The 18,637-nt window shown below is 37.6% G+C and overlaps 1 non-coding gene across 1 annotated transcript; it reads right to left on the bottom strand.

Moving 5' to 3' along the window:
• Positions 1–6,950: 6,950 nt before the first annotated feature.
• On the bottom strand, positions 6,951–7,056 carry LOC144707282 (small nucleolar RNA R71). Its single transcript, XR_013582444.1, has one exon. It is a non-coding gene; the product is annotated as a small nucleolar RNA R71 (small nucleolar RNA).
• Between the last annotated feature and the right edge of the window lie 11,581 nt (positions 7,057–18,637).

Genomic DNA, 18,637 nt, shown 5'->3' with positions numbered 1-18,637 from the left:
CCTTCTTGGATTGTGACTCTTTCTTCAACTTTATGAACTTTCAAATTGTAAAATTGTCAAAAGGGTCCTTAGGGCGCCCATCTTTTCTCTATTTATAGGGGAACATGGATGGACCCCTAATGGGCTAACAAATGAGAAATGAAAGGGAAATTGTCCTAGTCCCCTTAGTGGGTGGAAGGGAAAAATCCTTATAGAATGGATTCTCCCCTCACTACATCATGAGAGTAATGGGGAGCGAAATGAAGGGAGAACTCGAGAAACGTAGATAGAGGTTTGGATGAAAACGATGAGAGAAAACAACAAAAAAATGACGAACGAAAACAACGATAGCGTAGCCGTTACCCGGGATATTTGAATCCGGGCATGCGTGACGTCGCCATGGCTTGCCAGGTGGGCTGAACGCGAATTGGCGGCAGTGTCGAAGATGAAGGCGACGTCTCCAAAGACATTCCCAGGGCTCGGGCTGCGTCGCACCATCATACTTGGGTATATGTAAAAAGAAAACAAAGGGAAGTTTTATGTAGGATAATTGATAAGTCCAAATTTAGGAGTTTAATGTTGCTTTTTAATCCAGACTTAAACCAACAATATTTAAACCAATTTCCCCTTAAATACTCTATAATTAGTATAGGGGAAGAAAAGGGGTCAATCCACGGAGATGCACAAATTTAGTCTCGAAATTTTTCTTAAGCTTCGAAAGAAGGAAGGGACTTCAAAACTGAAAAAAATATAATGTCTGGGATTTTTTTGGATTTTTAGTTAATTTATATAGTTTTTTGTGGTTTAAATTGAAGCCAAAATACAAATATAAACACAAAATGTTTTATAAGAATTTCCCTAATCTTTATTAATCACGAGAAATGGAAAATATATTTTTATTGTTTTTTTTAGAATTAAATCTATACCAAAAAGAACTTTTAATAGTAAATTCAGGAATAATTGGTTTGTTTTAAATGTTTATAGGTGTTTAAATTACTAAAAACTTGTTGTGTTTGTTTTTGAGATTGAAAATCATTTTAAAATATTTTAAGACTCCAAGAAACCTAAAATTTTTTTAGGCTGACACGATCTGATCTGACCGGTTCAAACTGGTTGACTCCCTCTCTGTCCACTGGGCACACTGTTGTGCGTGCACGAGCGGTGGGCAAAGGGCCACGTTGGCGCACATGCGCTGCCGTACATTGCACACCACGGCACAACAGCAGTGGCGATGAGAAATCAGGCCTTCCAAGTGGAAAAAAATGTTTTCTTTTTGTAGATTCAAGAGGTACGAAGGGGAGAGATGATGGAAGGTATAGAGAGAGTATAGCACAGGTCCAGAACTTATTGAATTGAAGACATAGAGATAAAAAATGAAGAAAGTAGATAGAAGGTGTTTGGGATAATTTTGAGGTGGAAATGGTGGATATTTTTGTTGATTTTTCAAGGGAACAAATTAGGGATATGGATGAAGCTATAGAGAGAGAAAGTAGGGAAAATAAGTATTTAAAGTGAGAAAGTGATAGATTTTAAGGGAAAATGGATATATAATGACGGGAAAATATAAATCTAAGTTCCTTAACCCACAATGCAAGTTTGTTTAGACCTCAATACTTCCTCTCAAGTCTGGATCTTTATATTTTTCCAGTATCAGGCGTTTTTCAATGCAAACAAGAGATCAGATGAAGAGAAAACTTCAACAAACTTACGTCAAGTAGGTTGAGCAACCTAGAATCTGAAAAATGCCTTGTCCTCCTGTCTAACCACTTGGTAGAACACTTCTGGAATGAGGGAAAGTGATGTAACATGATACAATTGGGATCGAACGGCACATGCTGCAACACAAGGGAAACGAGGATTCGGTCAGAAAAAAATGCAAGAATATCCATTAAATGATACATGAAATCAATGATCTAATACTCAGGAACAATGACAGATTTAGACTGTCAATTAAAGTGTCAAAGTTTGATTAACCAAAATCAAGCTTCTCAATATCCCTTTGGACCAACTAGACGGTTAAATAATGAGGGGTATTATTATTATCCGGTGGCATCCAAACCTTTACTGATAAAGTCTAGTCGTATCACAAGGAATTAACCTAACTCTCTCAATTTTTGGTGGCTAGTCCTATCACCAAGCAATGAATTCGAAGGCAATGAGAAAACACATCAACATCACTGAAAGATGTAATTTTTAACTGCAAATGTAGGGGAATGGTAGAATCTGAGTGGGCTAAGTCCATTGTCGGTGGTAGTTGTGGAAGGGCTTGGCGCGTCGACTAGGTGAGGCGTCGGTGAGACAACAACGTGGGTGCACACGAACGCCGGGTGAGTGCACGTGAGGGGCAGGCTGATGGCGCGGTCTGCTGGTTTGGTCGTGTGTAAGCGCCGATGGGCGCTGAGGCGCGGGCGTGCCTATGGGCGCTCTTGTGCGTGGAAGGGCCCGGCGCACTAGGGTGGGTGTGTGAGCGCGCTTGCGGCACGGCGCACGCTGTCGGTGCACAGATGCGTGCTGATGGTGCACAGGGGAAAATGTGTGCGCTGGCGGTGCTTGTGCGGGTGTGGAGCACCGAGGCTGCGCACGTGAGTGCAAAGGACACAAGGCGTGCTGGTGGACGCACACACGCTGGAGGGATAGGTGCTGTGCGCGTGGCTGGCGCACGTGAACGCTGGCGGCCGCGATGCGCTGGAAGGTACGTTGGACGTGAGAGGGGCCGATGGACATTGCTGTGGTTGACGTACCCTGGCGGAGGTACATGAGGTCGGGCGGCGGTGATAATGGGGTGATGTCAATGATGTCGGCGCCGATGACGACAATGTCAATGGTGGTAGAAGTGACCAAGGCGACAGTGGCAGCTCCAAGAAAAATCCAAGAAATGGATTCTTGGTAGTTCTTGAACAAGATCCAATTCAAGAAACTAACCTTCTTGATGCAGACCTTCAAGAATGGCTATGGGACGTGGTGATGACGGTTTTCCCATGGGATTTGCGACGTGGGCACAACATTGTGGCAGGCAACTCCCACGATCTACGCTAGACTAGAAAAGAGAAACTCCAAGGAGGAGGGCGGGAGCCAATTGTAAAAAGTATTTTCAAATTCCAATCAACTCCAAGGCTTTCCTAGGCATGTCTTTCTTTATATAATGTAGGGGGGTGTGCCCAAATGGGTCAAATGGGAAGAAATCGTCTTGTGATGAGCATTCTTCCCTTAATGAAGATTAAGGAAAACACACATAAGGGATGAGGCCCAAACATGAAGGCCCATCCACAATTCAAATTAAAATTACAAGACACCAAAATACAATGAAAATAAAATGGTCACGACCCGTCGTTAGGCCGTATACTTGAATGTCGAGTCCCAGACGTCGGCTCGAGCTGCTCAAGGTGGTTGCTGGCATCCTTTGATGTCGTTGGTGAGATGGTCCCCCATCAGAAAGTGAGGGAGAAAAAAAAAGTTTTTACACATTGGAAGAATTGATAAAATACCATTTTGGGTTTTTTCTATTTTCTTTTCTTGCCATTTTGCCTTTTTTCTCCATCGGGTGTGAGCTTCCCCTTGTAATCTTCTGCATCTTTCTTTTTAAGGCATTTTAGAGCCAAATGGGAAGGTCAGTTCATGTCCCATCTCGCTCCGATTTCTCTTTTTAAGTCCCACAACACCATTTGATCCTTTTAAGCCCCTTTGTTGCATCACTAAGCTCCCAAAAATTATCCAACTCCTTAAGAATGGTATTTTCTTGTTCCTGTAAATTTCTCTACATGTCAAACTAGAAAATACTCATCAGTAATAAAGCTGTTTGACTTAAAAGAAGTTAAGGGTGTTAGTTAAAAATAGGACATAATATGAAGAATTGGAATTTATAGCTAATGCATAAATATTCAGTGAATTCAAATAGTAACATGATAAATTCCAAATTAATAGTACCAAAATCATATAAAATGTATGTAAATACCCATGCATTTATCATGTTATCAATAATACACATTAAGTATAGAGATAGAGAGATGACCTCCTAGACGGTGATCTACGAGAATATTTCAAATTTATGCAATCACTACAATTTATAGGGCCATACCATGCAAACATGCAAATCAGGATCAAAATATTACAATGCCCACACACCTATTATAGAGAACCAAACGTATAATGTAATGTGTGGATTGTATGGAACCAAACATATACCACCAAAAGGTCCAGAGTCATTTTTAGCTGAACATCCTGGAACATCCTATTTCAAGGCCATCTCATTATTGAGCATACATCATGGGAAAAGAATAACACCTTCAACTATTACATGAAACACTTTTTTGAGATACAATCATTGAAAAAGGATATAATGAGCATGTTGATAACACCCTAATTTTGGTCTTTATTTCATGTTATTAGCATGATTTATGCATTTAAAAAGCTTAAAATTGGGTTGTTATCATATATTTACACGAAAATATTGCTTTCAAGTAATTTCTGATTTTTCCCTAATTTTCTGTTAATTATATGAATTTGTAAGGATTTATTGAAGCTCGAAATAATTATTTTTGGATGAAAATGGCACACTAAAAATTTTATTTCAACATTTATCAACATGGGAATGAATCAGGGAATTTTCTAGAATTTTTTACGAATTTTTAGGAATTTTCTGGGATTTATTTCAAGAAGAAATGCATTTATTCTATTCAAAAAGGGCATATTTATAAGAGAAAAAATGTATTTATGCAATTTCTAGACTTTTTGGGGCCTTTTTGCAACGTTTCGTAGTAAAAAGACCCTGAAAACAGCCCTCGGTCGCCATGGCAGGCGTAAAGATCCAATTTAAAATCATTCAGGGTTTATTTGCAATTGCATTATTAATTTTAGAGAAAATCGGAGGAGAGAGAGTGCCGAAAGGACATATATACAAATACCTCTGGGCGGCGTCAGATATCAATAATCTGTTTTATGAAGGGCTTTGTTGAAAAAGCGCGCCGGTGCCTTCCGCCGCGTCGACGTGGCGAAATCATAGCCGTTGGATTAAAATCCAACGGATATGAGATGTGCGCTACACATAGGAGGTAAGTACACCGCCCGTGCAGCGCATACAACGCACGTGCACGGGTGGTGACGTGGCGACAATTTAATGGATAAGGTATAAAGAAACGCACCGGTACGTGCGTAGCGATGCATATGCAAATCCCGCTTTTCGATTTTCTTTTGTTTTTCTTTTTTCGCAGGTGGGGTACGTGGCGCGATGAGAGAGAGCCCGCCAAAGAAATTTGAAATGCTGCAACCAATAGGCTGCCGACACGTCATTGCGTGAATTAAGAAATAAATCAATTTTAATCCAATGGCTAAAATTGGTTAAAATTGATTTATTAATAACTTTTGATCCTGAAGTCCGATTGAGATGATTTTTTATGGATTTGCTCGTCTTGATCCCCTCTTTCTATCTGTATGGTTGGATCATTCAGATCTAGCCTACATTGATAGATAAAAATTAATTACTAAACGGGGGTAAAATGGTGATTTTCACCATGTAACCTAGGTATAAAAGCTGAATTTCGAGAGGAGGGGCTCATTCTGGAGGGTGCTTCATCACAGCTGCAAGACAGAGAGGAGTCCCAGCCTGGATCAACAGTTTTGGTATTTTTTTCTTTCATTGTATTCAAACTTTTGTGCATTTTGAATGAAATAGGTTAAGTTGTTTGTTTCTTCATTTCCATTCTAGTCTGAACTTCTAAATCGCTTGGCTTGAGCGGCATGTACAAGCCCTGATTAGGATTGTGAGGAGAAGTTGAGAAATTTTACCTGGGCATTCAATTGCATTACAAAAGAAAATTATATAAAAATTTAGTTTTAATTCTTAGAATTCTCAATTTCCCCATTTTAGTTCTGAATTATCAATCTGCAAAAATCAACCCAACTCATTTTAAGAACCCTCTTTCAACCTCTCTAAATGACTTCTTGGATCCTTTAATTAGGATCAAAGAAGGAAATTTAGAGCCCTTAATTCTTCTAGTCTTCTCATCTCTTCTATCCCCCTCTCTTAATTCTCACCTAATTAGGGTGACTTGATCCTCATTGAAGATCAAATTCACTCTAATTAGGATCTAAAACACCAAAAATAAAATCAAATTGAAATTCCTACTTGCCTCCCTTGGACGACACTCATACTTATCACTATACATATTAAGTAGAGTTTTATAAATTTTATTGCATAAGCCAAAAATTCACAACGACAAGCGCTAAAAAATTTGCGTAATTTTCACCCCTATTTTCGGCTTATCAATTGGCGCCGTTGCCGGGGAGGCAACACTTAGGAATCCAACATATTTTTATTTGTAAACACAGTGGTCAATTGTTGCTCACGAGTTTGTTAAGTCTCCTTATTATTGATTTTGATTTAAGACGGTATTTGGTTTTTAACGACTAACGAGTGTTGTGTTTGAATTAGTGGTTTTGTATGAAGCTTAGGTCTGGATTTGAATCAGGGAGCAATGACAGAAATCCCCCTGTAGTAGATTCCACCACACCCGAGTCGTCTTTCACCGAACCCACATTCGTAGAGGAGATATTGATTAGACCCGTACCAATGGACCCAATAGGTAATGGAACAGGAAACCCTGAGGTAGTTAACGATGGACGGAGGAGGATTAGAGAGTATTCCACACCAGCAGAAACCCCCATCTTAACCAGGATGTCTGCCCCGATTGGAGAAGATGTGATGTTTAGAATCGATCCACACCAATTTCAGCTATTACCGTCCTTTTTGGGGAAGGCAAACGAAGAGCCCTATGACTTCTTAGAAAAATTTTACGAAGCATGTGATAGTTGCACTTACCCCAGAATTTCCAAGGAAGTTGTGAGAATGAAACTATTCCCTCATGCCCTTAAGGATAGAGCCAAGGATTGGTTTAGAACATTGGGAACAAATTTTGAATCATGGAATGATATGGAGAAGAGCTTCTTAAAAAGATATTATACAGTGGCTAGGACAAATTCTTTCAGAAGAGAGATTAGAAATTTTCAGTAGGGAAATGATACATTTAGCGAAGCATGGGAGAGATTGATGGGGCTCATTAGGAAGTGCCCCCACCATGGCATTCAAAAATGGGAGTTAGTGCAAATTTTCTATGAAGGCTTAAATGATGTGGAGAAAGGCAGAGTTGATATCTCAAGTGGAGGAGCAATAGCTGACATGTATGAAGATGAAGCTATGGCACTACTACAAAAAATGTCCGATAATTTAGCCTATCACCAAGATGCCTCCGATCATGTTAGGGTTACCCCTCGGAAAGGTGGACTGTTGGATGTTAGAGGGGTTGAACCCCAGATTACTATGGATAGAATTGAAATACAGATAGGTGTAATGATGGGAAAAGCCATGGAAAAGATGAATGAAAAAATGATCTCACTATGGCAAGGTCAGAATAGCGGAGGAGCACCCAACCAAATAAATCGATGTGAAATGTGCTCAAGTGATAGCCACACCGGAGAAGAATGCCCTATGATATCAGAAGTGAATGCTATAGGCAGGCAAGAAGGGAGCAATGTCCAATGGGGAACTAGAGGAAACTTAGGAGGACAGGGATGGAACAACAACAACCGACCACCCCAACAACAGTTCCAATCCAAGGCGAACAATCCCCACCACCAACAAAATTATCAACCTTACCAAAATTTTTCAGATCCCACTAATGCGACTCTCACCAAGGTCATCGAGGAGCTGCAAGAAGACAAGAAGAGGATGCTCAAGCTTTTTGAAGAAATGGAGGAGAGGCATCGGAGGGAGATGGAGAAGCTCAAGGCGGATATCTGCCTTCACAGCGGTCAACAATTTGCGCACGGGGGAGCACCGCAAGGTACGTGTGAAGACCCTATGAAGATGGGCGCCAAATCAGGTAAACTCCCTACTCGGGCCTGTATTAATCCTAGCAATTTACTTTATGTTGATGACATGTGTAGTGTAGTTAATGAGCATATTCATGACATGCATGCATTGACTGAACAACAAGAAATAGGAGAGCTGAGTGCTATATCAAAACTTAGGAGTGGGAAAGAGTTGGCTAATCCATTTGCAGCTATAGAGAAACGAAATGAAGTGGAGGATAAGTTAGAGGAAGTAGAAAAGGATGAGGATGAAGGGGTAGAGGAAAATCTGGAAAAGGAACCCAACCCCAAAACATATTGCCCACCTATCCCTTTCCCTAGTGCCTTACAAGCGAAGAAAGAAAAATCGAAAGACAGCCCACTTCTTGAGTATTTGAAAGAGGCTACGGTCGAAATTCCTGTTTTAAATGCGATCCAGTACATCCCTGATTATTCCAAATTTGTGAAAAACCTGTGTACACCTCCTAGGAAGCAAAAGAGGATTCAACTTTCTGAGAATATTAGTTCAATTTTTCTGCATGAATTACCTCAAAAGCGCAAGGATCCGGGAGCACCAGTGATCAAATGCGAAATTAGGGGGGAAGTATTCACCAAAGCCTTACTTGATTCAGGAGCAAGTGTGAATATCATGCCTAAGGCCTTATTTGAGACTTTTAAATTTGGTGAATTACAACCTGTAAATTTAGAATTGCAGTTAGCGGACGGATCAATTAGAAGTCCGTGTGGACAGTTGGTGGATGTGGTGATGAAAGTAGAAAAGTGTTCATTTCCTATCGATTTTATAGTAGTGGATGTAAAAATTTCAGGAAAAATTAGTCATGCACCGATTATTTTAGGACGGCCATTCCTAGCTACCGCAAGAGTGAACACAGATTGGAATGCAGGAAAAATTAAATTGCGCATGGGAAAAGAAGAGGTTGAGTTACCAATCTCTCAATTGATGAAGTATCCCAATAGTAGCCAGGAAGACATTCATACATGTTCCCTAGATGATGAAAATGATGAATGCCATGCTATAGGGAAAGTAATATATGAGGCGATGGCGGTGAATGAGAATGCTTATGAGGGGGAGAAGGACGACCATGGTGAAATGAAGGGTGAAAACATGAATAACTACAGATATACGCCCACTGATGAATTAGAATTGAAACCTCTTCCTTCTCACCTTAAATATGTTTTTTTAGGTCCAAGAAAGACATATCCATTAATCATCTCTTCAACCCTCACTTTAGAGCAGGAAGTTAACCTATTAGATGTATTACAACAGCATAAGAGCGCTATTGGATGGACCATATACGACATCAAGGGAATTAGTCCTGATATCTGTCAGCATAGAATTTTTATCGAGGAAGGATCCAAACCATCAGTTCAGCATCAACGTAGATTAAATCCTTATCTTTACGATGTGGTGTCGAAGGAGATTACCAAATGGCTGAAAGCAGGATTCATTTACCCAATTTCAGATAGTAAGTGGGTGAGTCGAATTCATGTAGTACCTAAAAAAACAGGGATTATTGTCCAAAAGAATCAGGATGGAGAAGAGATCCAGACGAGGGTAGCATCGAGTTGGCGAGTATGCATAGATTACAGAAAGTTAAATCTAGCAACAAAAAAAGACCATTATCCTCTACCTTTTATTGATCAAATACTTGAAAAATTAGCTGGACAGAGTTTTTATTGTTTCTTGGATGGGTACTCAGGATATAATCAAATTAGCATTCATGAAAGTGACCAAGATAAAACTACGTTCACATGTCCTTTAGGAACATTTGCTTTTAGAAAAATGCCATTTGGACTTTGTAATGCACCAGCAACCTTTCAAAGGTGTATGAGTGCAATGTTTTTTGATCTAATTGGTACATGTCTTGAAGTTTTCATGGATGACTTTTCCGTGTTTGGTGAATCTTTTGAGTCTTGTTTGTCTAACTTGGATAAAGTGTTACATATTTGCGAAGAAAACAAGTTAGTGCTCAGTTGGGAGAAATCCCATTTTATGGTGGACAGGGGGATCGTCCTAGGTCATCATATCAACAAGGAGGGGCTGGATGTGGACAAGGCAAAGATCGAGATCATCAAGGAGCTTCCACTTCCATCGACCCTAAAGCAACTTAGGGGTTTTTTGGGCCATGCCGGCTTTTATCGTCGTTTTATTAAAGATTTTGCCAAAGTGGCTAAACCTCTCACTTTGCTTCTATCTAAAGACAAAGAACTTATTTTGAATGATGAATGCAATTTGGCTTTTAATTTGATTAAAGAAGCATTAGTTACGGCTCCCATCTTACAAGCTCCAAATTGGAGTGAACCCTTTGAGATTTTTTGTGATGCTTCAGATTATGCAATGGGAGCTGTTTTGGGACATGCCAGGTGTGCATTCTCTTGGGCTTTTAGGCCTTGTATATAATAAATATTTTGAGACTCTTTGGGGGGGGGGGAGATTACATACATACGTGTGTGATCAAAATTTTGACTCTTTTGAACTCTTCTATGATACTGCATTTATATTCAATGCGCAAAAATCTAGATGTGATCTAGAATCATCTAGGTATGACTGAGCACTCAAGTCAGTATAACCATGAAGCTTTGGCTCCTCTTCTACCTAAATTGAAAAAAACTCAGTCATTTACAAGTACTGAAGGAGGTATTTTATGGCTAGTGCTCTGGCCTTAGGTTAGCCTGTAATCGGCTCATAAAGCAAAAGACAACTCGTAACATAACCATTCTGTACATGATAGACAACTCGGACATATGGAATTCTTATCTTGTTTGTTCTTTGTTTGGGAGGGTTAAGTGAACACTTCTTATATATGTGAACTCCATGAGCCATCGACAAGACACCTCTCTTGGAGTTCTCCATCCTAAAATTTATTTTCTTTATGGTTATTATATATTTATTTGGACCATTTTAATAACATCACTTACCTATGTTTATACATCCATATTTCGCACACGTAGGTGGCCTCTCCTAAATCCTTCAATGAAAAATATGTTTGACATCAATTTCTTGATTTTTGTGTAATACTATGAGATCATCCTAATGAGTTCAATGTCCTCTACATAAAGAATTGCAAAATTATTTTCAGTCCCTCTGGTCTTTGTGTATCCACACATGAGTAAATTTCAGTCTGAAAGAAGAGAAGTGATTCCCTAGCCAGTAGTACTACATCTTGTGTCTTCTCACTTTTCATTCAGTAAAACATCCCCATGGTTCAAATTGCTTCAACCTAAATTGGGTACCAGTTGCCCTTTCTTTGCTAATTACCTTTCTCAATCAGTATGAAAGTGATATTTGTCCCCGATATCCTTTTTTGTGATAGAAACATGTTAAGATGCTTCATTCATCTACATGCTTTAGTAGAGGAATCGCAATGAATATGATTTAGGGACAAATTGAATGATGAAGTCAATGAATATGTAATGCGAAACTATTATCCAAGCACACATCATCTCCTACTCCGTTAAATCATCTTCAGCACATCATAATATATAGAATATCCCTCAATTGTCTGAACCTTGAATATAATTTTTGATCTCATTCATTAGTGAGCCTTTATCTACTCAAGTGATTCTACCATGTGGCATATCATGGCTTGAATTTGTATCCCTTTAGAGTAATGTAATAGCTAACAGCTTTTTGGCGATGTGTAACACTAACCCATATCAGAATGAAACTGTTACTGGGGACACTCTCATATTCCTCTAGTGACATCCTTTACAGACTCAATATGAGCTTCAGTCCAAAGGAAATTGGTTGACTGCTCATACATATACATTATTATAATGTTCTTAAACAAATCATAATAGTTTGAATTATTAAATTATTGTCACCTAATGATCCATTAAATGGTTTATTTAATGACACATTTTTTAGAATGAGAGTACATCCTTCAGGAACTAAGGCATCCTAGTATATGTTAAGAAATGGCTCCTACTAAAAGTTAGCATTATTGACAGCCCTCAAGTGCATGAAGTTGTAAAAAATGTGGTTCTCATAGTGGGGAGAAATCTTAAAAACTAAACTAAAACTTAATGTTTGGTCCACTAATCATGTTAAAAATTTGAATACCCATCAGATGGGACTTTCAACCTGTTGCAATTTTTTATCGCACTGTGGTTCAGAATATTTACATGGCTTAAAATTTTCTCTACCAACCATTACATTTTGTTTGAGAATAACTTCATTATTTGATGAGAATAGATTTGAGTTCACTCCATCAAAGTACCCGGTCCCATAACCCAGCCTTATATCATATATTAGCGCTCAATACTTACAAAATAAGTGGGAGTGAAGTTTTCAGTACTGATGCGCCTTAATAGATTTTCAATGCTATGACTATAAAAAGGAGGACCACACATAGGTTGCTAATCTTCATGCTGTAGCATAGAGTATGAATAATGGGGTTTTATGGTATCTAATTTTATGATATGCCACAGTAACCATTTCCTTCTATATGACTATCAAATGATTGATTAAGATGTATCCCATACATGTCAGATGTGCTGTGTAGATGTTTATGTGGGTTGACAATCAGACATGGTGAATCTCACCATCTATTCATATTTCTCTTCAAAATTTAAGGGAACCTACATTGTCTCCATCTAGGTTCCTAGTCATTGACCACACCATCAATCCTACCAAATCATAAGTTTTTAAAAATTAAACAAAAAAAGTAAAATAACAAAGTTTGATCACCTTATAATTTGGAATGTTATTGATGCATTGAAAACCAACACGTTTGAAAAGGATCAAATGAGTTTTATTTGCTTTAATAAAGTTAATTTTTGAGTTAACCATCCAATAAATCCAAAAGATTTTAATATATTTCATTGTCATCAAATAATTTTTAATTTAATTTATTATTATGAGTAAACCTATTTTATAATTTCTGATATTTGTAAACTATTTTGAATTTAATTAGTCCATATAATGTTTTTATTTAAATATTAATCAAATAACTAAAATAAGGGAGCAGTCCCTGAAAAGGGAAAACTAAATATTAGTGTCAATGATTTTTTACGTGACTGATTGAGTCAGGCTCTTTCAACCAGTCTGATACCTGATGATCTACAAGCTTGATATCTGATGATCCAACTTCAAACTTCACCCCCACCTTTCATCCATACCATGTGATCTATAAATAGAGGTGTGGATCCCTTACAAATTCATCATTAAACTTTTTTCTACTTATGTGGCCTGATTCAAAGCTGAGTTTCTGAGGTCTATCAAGCTTGTTATTGGTGTCCTAGGTGTGCGTGAAAAGTGAGCAAAGAAGAGCGGGAGCTTACCTGCACTCACAAATCATTTTGATTTCGATGACACGTAAGAATCTATGCTGTATCCTCACCGTACATTGATTCTTCTCAACATCTTAATAAGGTTTTGTCAATTTCACTATCACATATGGTGTTTGCGTTGCATCTGTGTACTCCCTAATTAGGTCTTACAATTTTTCGTGTTACTGTCTGATCAGTGTCTTAATCTTCATTCACTTTATACGACCATCTCTTTATGTCTCTCACATGCATTTTTCTCGTCACCATAATGTCATCCCCATTTTCACTTGGATCTTATAAAATCATAATTATCACTATCCACTATCTACTATAATCATGCTGATTATATAATTAATTATAATTTTATCACCTCACATTTTCTCATCCCTCGACTGTCTACTTTATATGGATATCATCTCATCACACTAATCATTATTTACAGAATATTAACTCATCGATCATCAGTCTCTATGGAGACAATCTGTGCTCATCCCTAGCTGAATTTTCATAAGTGAGTATATGTTTAATTTTTATTGATTAAACTCAAAAGTACCAAGGATGTGTTAAAATCATAGTTTTGAAAAAATATGAATGAAGATGTTTTGTGAAGTTTTTTGTAGTGCATGGGTATAATTAGAATGATCGCCCAGGAATTTATCACTTACCAAAAGCATAAAAGAATTTACAAGTTTCTCAGTTAGCCAACCAACTTTAAAGCCTCTCAAGCTTACGGTTAATGAGAAAACCCTTAGTCAGTACCCACACACTACAAAAATCATTGAACAGCAACTTCACTAATATTTTTTCTACCATAGACAAGGATTTAATTGCACCTTTTTCGTTTAGTCTATTCTCTCTATTACAGAGGGTGGATAAGTACATCCTGAACACCCAATCAGATTGTTTCACTTTTTTCTGTATACAAGTTAGGAAGGTTTACAATGTCATGGATAGTCACTCTTAAGTCATAGTAATAAAACCCTCTATGCACAAGGGGCCTTCGCAATGTCAGGTCTAAGGATCCCTTACACAACCGTGGCATAAATCAACCTGATCAACATCAGGTAAAATACCAGTCAGAGATTCATACATACTAATGGCTAATGTTTTCAACCAAAAATCATTCACTGTCATTCCTTAGTGTCTCTGCACTACCAGCTATGGGTTTGATCATACTCATCATAAGAGAGAAAATGGATTTTTATGTTCTGTATGAATATTTGATGTCTATCTTGTGTATCCTTCAAATAGGTATATTCAAAACATATGTTTAAAGGCGAATAATAGTCATATTATAATATTATAGTAATTCACTTCATGATTTATAAGTATCACACATCAATTACTATGAGTATATTGTATCAATCCATAATTAGTGAGACTGTAAAATGTGTAGTTCACCTGCACGTCAGATATAAGCTTCACGTAACTATATTACTGTGTCATCCTTTATCAAATTGAGCACCTAGCGCAACATGTGAATTCTTATCTCTGTGTCTCGTTATGACAAAATCACATGTTCAAAAGGCAAACTTTTAATTACCTCGAGTTGAAAATGATCCTGAAGCCTTTCTCTTGAATTTCACATTTTTCTGTCTAAAAAAGATTTGGAGTATGATACTATTCTTTGGATGGTGACTTTCCTTGCATTATAATAAAACAAATACCTATCGAGTCTATCATGCTGAAGGCCAACTTTGCCTTTAGTGCAATCAGAGATATTCATTAGTAAGTAGGCACAAATGATGTCCAACCAGGAACATCAGCCATATTATAAAACTGATTGTTTGAACATTTTGGGAACCAACTAATCGGCTATCATATAGTATAGTTAGGTGTTGATATTTAAAACTTAAATCTAGAAACATACGTTACATATATTTATTACTTTCTAGGAAGCCACTATAACAATCTAGGTTTTAGAAATTTTAAAGTAAATGATAGTATCAAACATTTCTTGTAAAGAGACCTCATTTTATTTAGATTAAGAGATAAAAACATACTTTTATGCAATCTATTATCTATACTGTTGTTTTTTCCACACATTACCTGTAAATATAACTAGAGCTGTTAATGAATTTTTATATTTTAAATGCTCCTCAAATTGTAATATATTTTATTTCATAAAGTTAATTAAATATTTTACCGCTCCTGGTTTTAGCTTCAGCTTTCCCACAGCTATAATGAGTAGATGTTATTTCACAGTCTAGCAACATTTAAAATTTTAATGATATTCATACAATGTTACTTCATTTGACGCAACAGCTGGTACGCTAGTGAGTGTAGGTGCATTCATAATGAATGGTATACTATACCAGATAATTATGATTGGATTTTGAATAATTCTTCTGAATAATTAATAGGTTTATCAAGACTGATGATTTTGGTGTGATGTGCCAAAATCAAATTAATTTGATTTGAGTGAGATGAAGTGTTGCTGATGCTTTTTGATTCGTTAATGACTATGCAATTATTTAAATGTCAAGATATAGTCGTGGCAGCTAAAATAAAATGGGGGAGAGTCATTACAGTTTATTCCTATTCAGTATCCACGTGAATGACAATTTCAATTTTTCCTCAGTTTGACCATTATAAAGTCAAACCAATACGTAGCGGTCACTAAAGAGTCGAGGCAGGAGGGACCATGAAAGACTGAGAGAATCCTAAGTATGTTATCGAGCTGGAGAAAAAAAGAAGAATGAAGATGTCGTGTGGAAATGAGAGGATCAAGGAGGAAACGGAGGATATGAGAAGAATGGACATATTGCATAGCTCATGTTTACGCGCTGAGGAGCTGGTTCTGCCCATTTTAAGGGTTTATTTGATTGTCGTTTAATATTTCGGCAGTCTAAGTTTTAATTCATTCAAGTTTCCATGAAAATCACATGAGCGACTAAGTAAACTCATTCATTTCATTAGAATCAGCCTTATGGCTGGAACGACACATGCGTTGGGCGAATCCTACGGCCCAAGATGCCCGTTTGGCGAATCCGATGGTTCACGATGCCCCGGCGGCTGTCTCCTTTCCTTCCTATTTTTATTCAAAATCTTTTCTTTCTAGGGGATATTCTGGCGGATTCACAGCCGTCGACTAAGAACAACCATAGCAGGATAAAGAGGGCCCATATGACTCATCTTGATAGATTTTGAAGATTTTTACCCCATATTGTTTGCAGGATTTTACGTCACATGATCGGGAAAGAAGATAAACAAATACTTTGTCAGATGGCTCCTGTGTGCGGTCACTCCTGTATCCACTGTATTAGCCTCGATTCAGTCCATTGTAACAAGCAATTATCTAGACCCACTTGTTCTTTTGGAATCGCGGACATCTACTTAGTGGATTTTTGCGGGCGTTGGACGCAGTACAGGTCTTGTCCATAGAATGTATTAGGGTAAGTGAAGGTTAACGATGAGAGCCCATAGTGTTAATCCAGCGGTATACAGTAACGCAACGCAAGAGAAGCGCTTAAAAGTCTATAGTAATGTCTATAAAAACGATATCGCCTAGGCTGTAAAAGACATATTCACTTTGACCCAAAAATGAGATAAATTTCTGGCATGGCATACAGGAATTCTCGGTTGTTTGTCTCTGTCTTGTTTGTGTGTCTTTTTCTGGCAGCCCCTTGTGCGTACTCAGACGTATCATGTCCATAGATTGAATTAGGATAAGCGAAGGTTAACGATGAGAGCCCATAGTATTAATCCAGCGGTATACAGTAACGCAACGCAAGAGAAGTGCTTAAAAGTCTAAATTTTGGTCTATAAAAATGAGATCGCCTAGCCTGTTAAAGACATATTCACTTAGACCAAAAAACGAGATAGTTTGCTAGCATGGCTTACAAGAATTCTTGGTTGTTTGTCTCTGTCCTGTTGGTGTGTCTTTTTCTGGCAGCCCCTTGTGCGTACTCAGACGTATCCTGTTCCTTCGTACACGCGAAGGTGGCATCCTGCAAAGGTTACATCACCTCAAAGGCACCCACTCCACCGAGAGGTTGCTGTAGTGGACTGCAGACGCTGAAATTGATGGCAAATACGACGGCAGACCGCCAGGCTATTTGCAGATGTCTGAAGTCCCTCACTGCCAAAGGAGATCGTATAGACGTAGTCCGTGTTGCTGCTCTTCCCAAAATATGCGGTGTTACCACAGCCATCTGTTTCAGCTCAACCATCGACTGCAATAAGTGAGCTTTTCTGGACTCTCTATCTACCACCATTTAATACCCCTGTTCTGAAGCGATTCCTGCAAACTCTCTTGGATTCCTTGTTGTTTGATTTGCAGATATGGAAGCTGGGCTGGACGTTAGACTTCCGTGGACGACGATTGGTCGTGTAGGCTTGTAATAATTAACTCAAAGATATTAAAGATTGAGGTGGTAATGACCGTGTCCGGTTGTACGCTTGGTGGGGAGATAGAAGATGGCTAATCATGAGTTATGCATACTTACTAAGATATCCTAAAATTGATGTTCTCGACGTTTCAATGGCCTACCCATTTCATTATTGAAATGTTATGTTTAAGATATAAATGTAAAGAATATGATAGCATAAAGCTATGTCTTTATTATAACCTTCTTGTTTCTATATCCAGATTTTATTTTCAATACCAGATCTAACTCAGGCGTGCCCTCCAGAGATCTTTTTGCCAAATATTAAGTATTAGGAGCAAGTTACATAACTCAATACTTAGCTTCTATGTATCACAAATGCAATAGTAAAATGACGACACCATCAACGTTTATCTCAATCATGGTTTATATGGAGAGAATGGTAGAAACATCTAACGACATGCTGAATAGTTGACAACAATATATCAGTTAACTTGAAATTCAATCGACAATGTCCTATGATGTTCCAGATTTACATGTTATACAGATAATTAATAGTTAAGGGGATGATTTTGAAAAAGAGGTAAATTATGTGTTTGGCTAAACAAAAAGGTCATAAAAGCCAATCCCTGGATAATTCATCCCTGATATGGAAATATTTATACTTGAAAATGACAGTTAACTTGTTGGGCATATATAAGATCTTTCTAGACGAACGTCATGTTTTATATTTCACACATCAGTGACTATGCATTAAATAGCTCATATCTTATAATACATAATTTTTACTGAAGTAAAATTTCAGAGTTGCAAAAAAAATTATAAAAATTGATAACAACATCAGTTGCTACTTGGAAAATCCTCACAAAAATTAAATCTAAAATAGTTTTAAAATATTGAATATCATTTTATTTTACTCCCAGGTGATTATGTAGTATTCTCATGGTGGACTTACTCATACATATCTGCACGGACAAACATCTTTGTTTCATAAATTCATTTTAAATTGATAAGTATTTTTAATCGGTGTCATCGGACACAACTTCATAGGTTATAAGATATACATCTATAGTCCATCATCAAAACATCTCTGTTTTTAGTAAAGACATATATCTTCACGAATTGGGAGGTACCAGTTTTCCGAGCAAATATATGGAAAGAAAATAGCTATATATTTTTTAACTAAAACAATTATT

The sequence above is a fragment of the Wolffia australiana genome, chromosome 8, assembly GCF_029677425.1.
Source record: "Wolffia australiana isolate 7733 chromosome 8, ASM2967742v1".
Taxonomy (NCBI): domain Eukaryota; kingdom Viridiplantae; phylum Streptophyta; class Magnoliopsida; order Alismatales; family Araceae; genus Wolffia; species Wolffia australiana.
The sequence above is the reverse complement of the archived record's forward strand: the minus strand, read 5'-3'. Positions and strand labels throughout refer to the sequence as shown.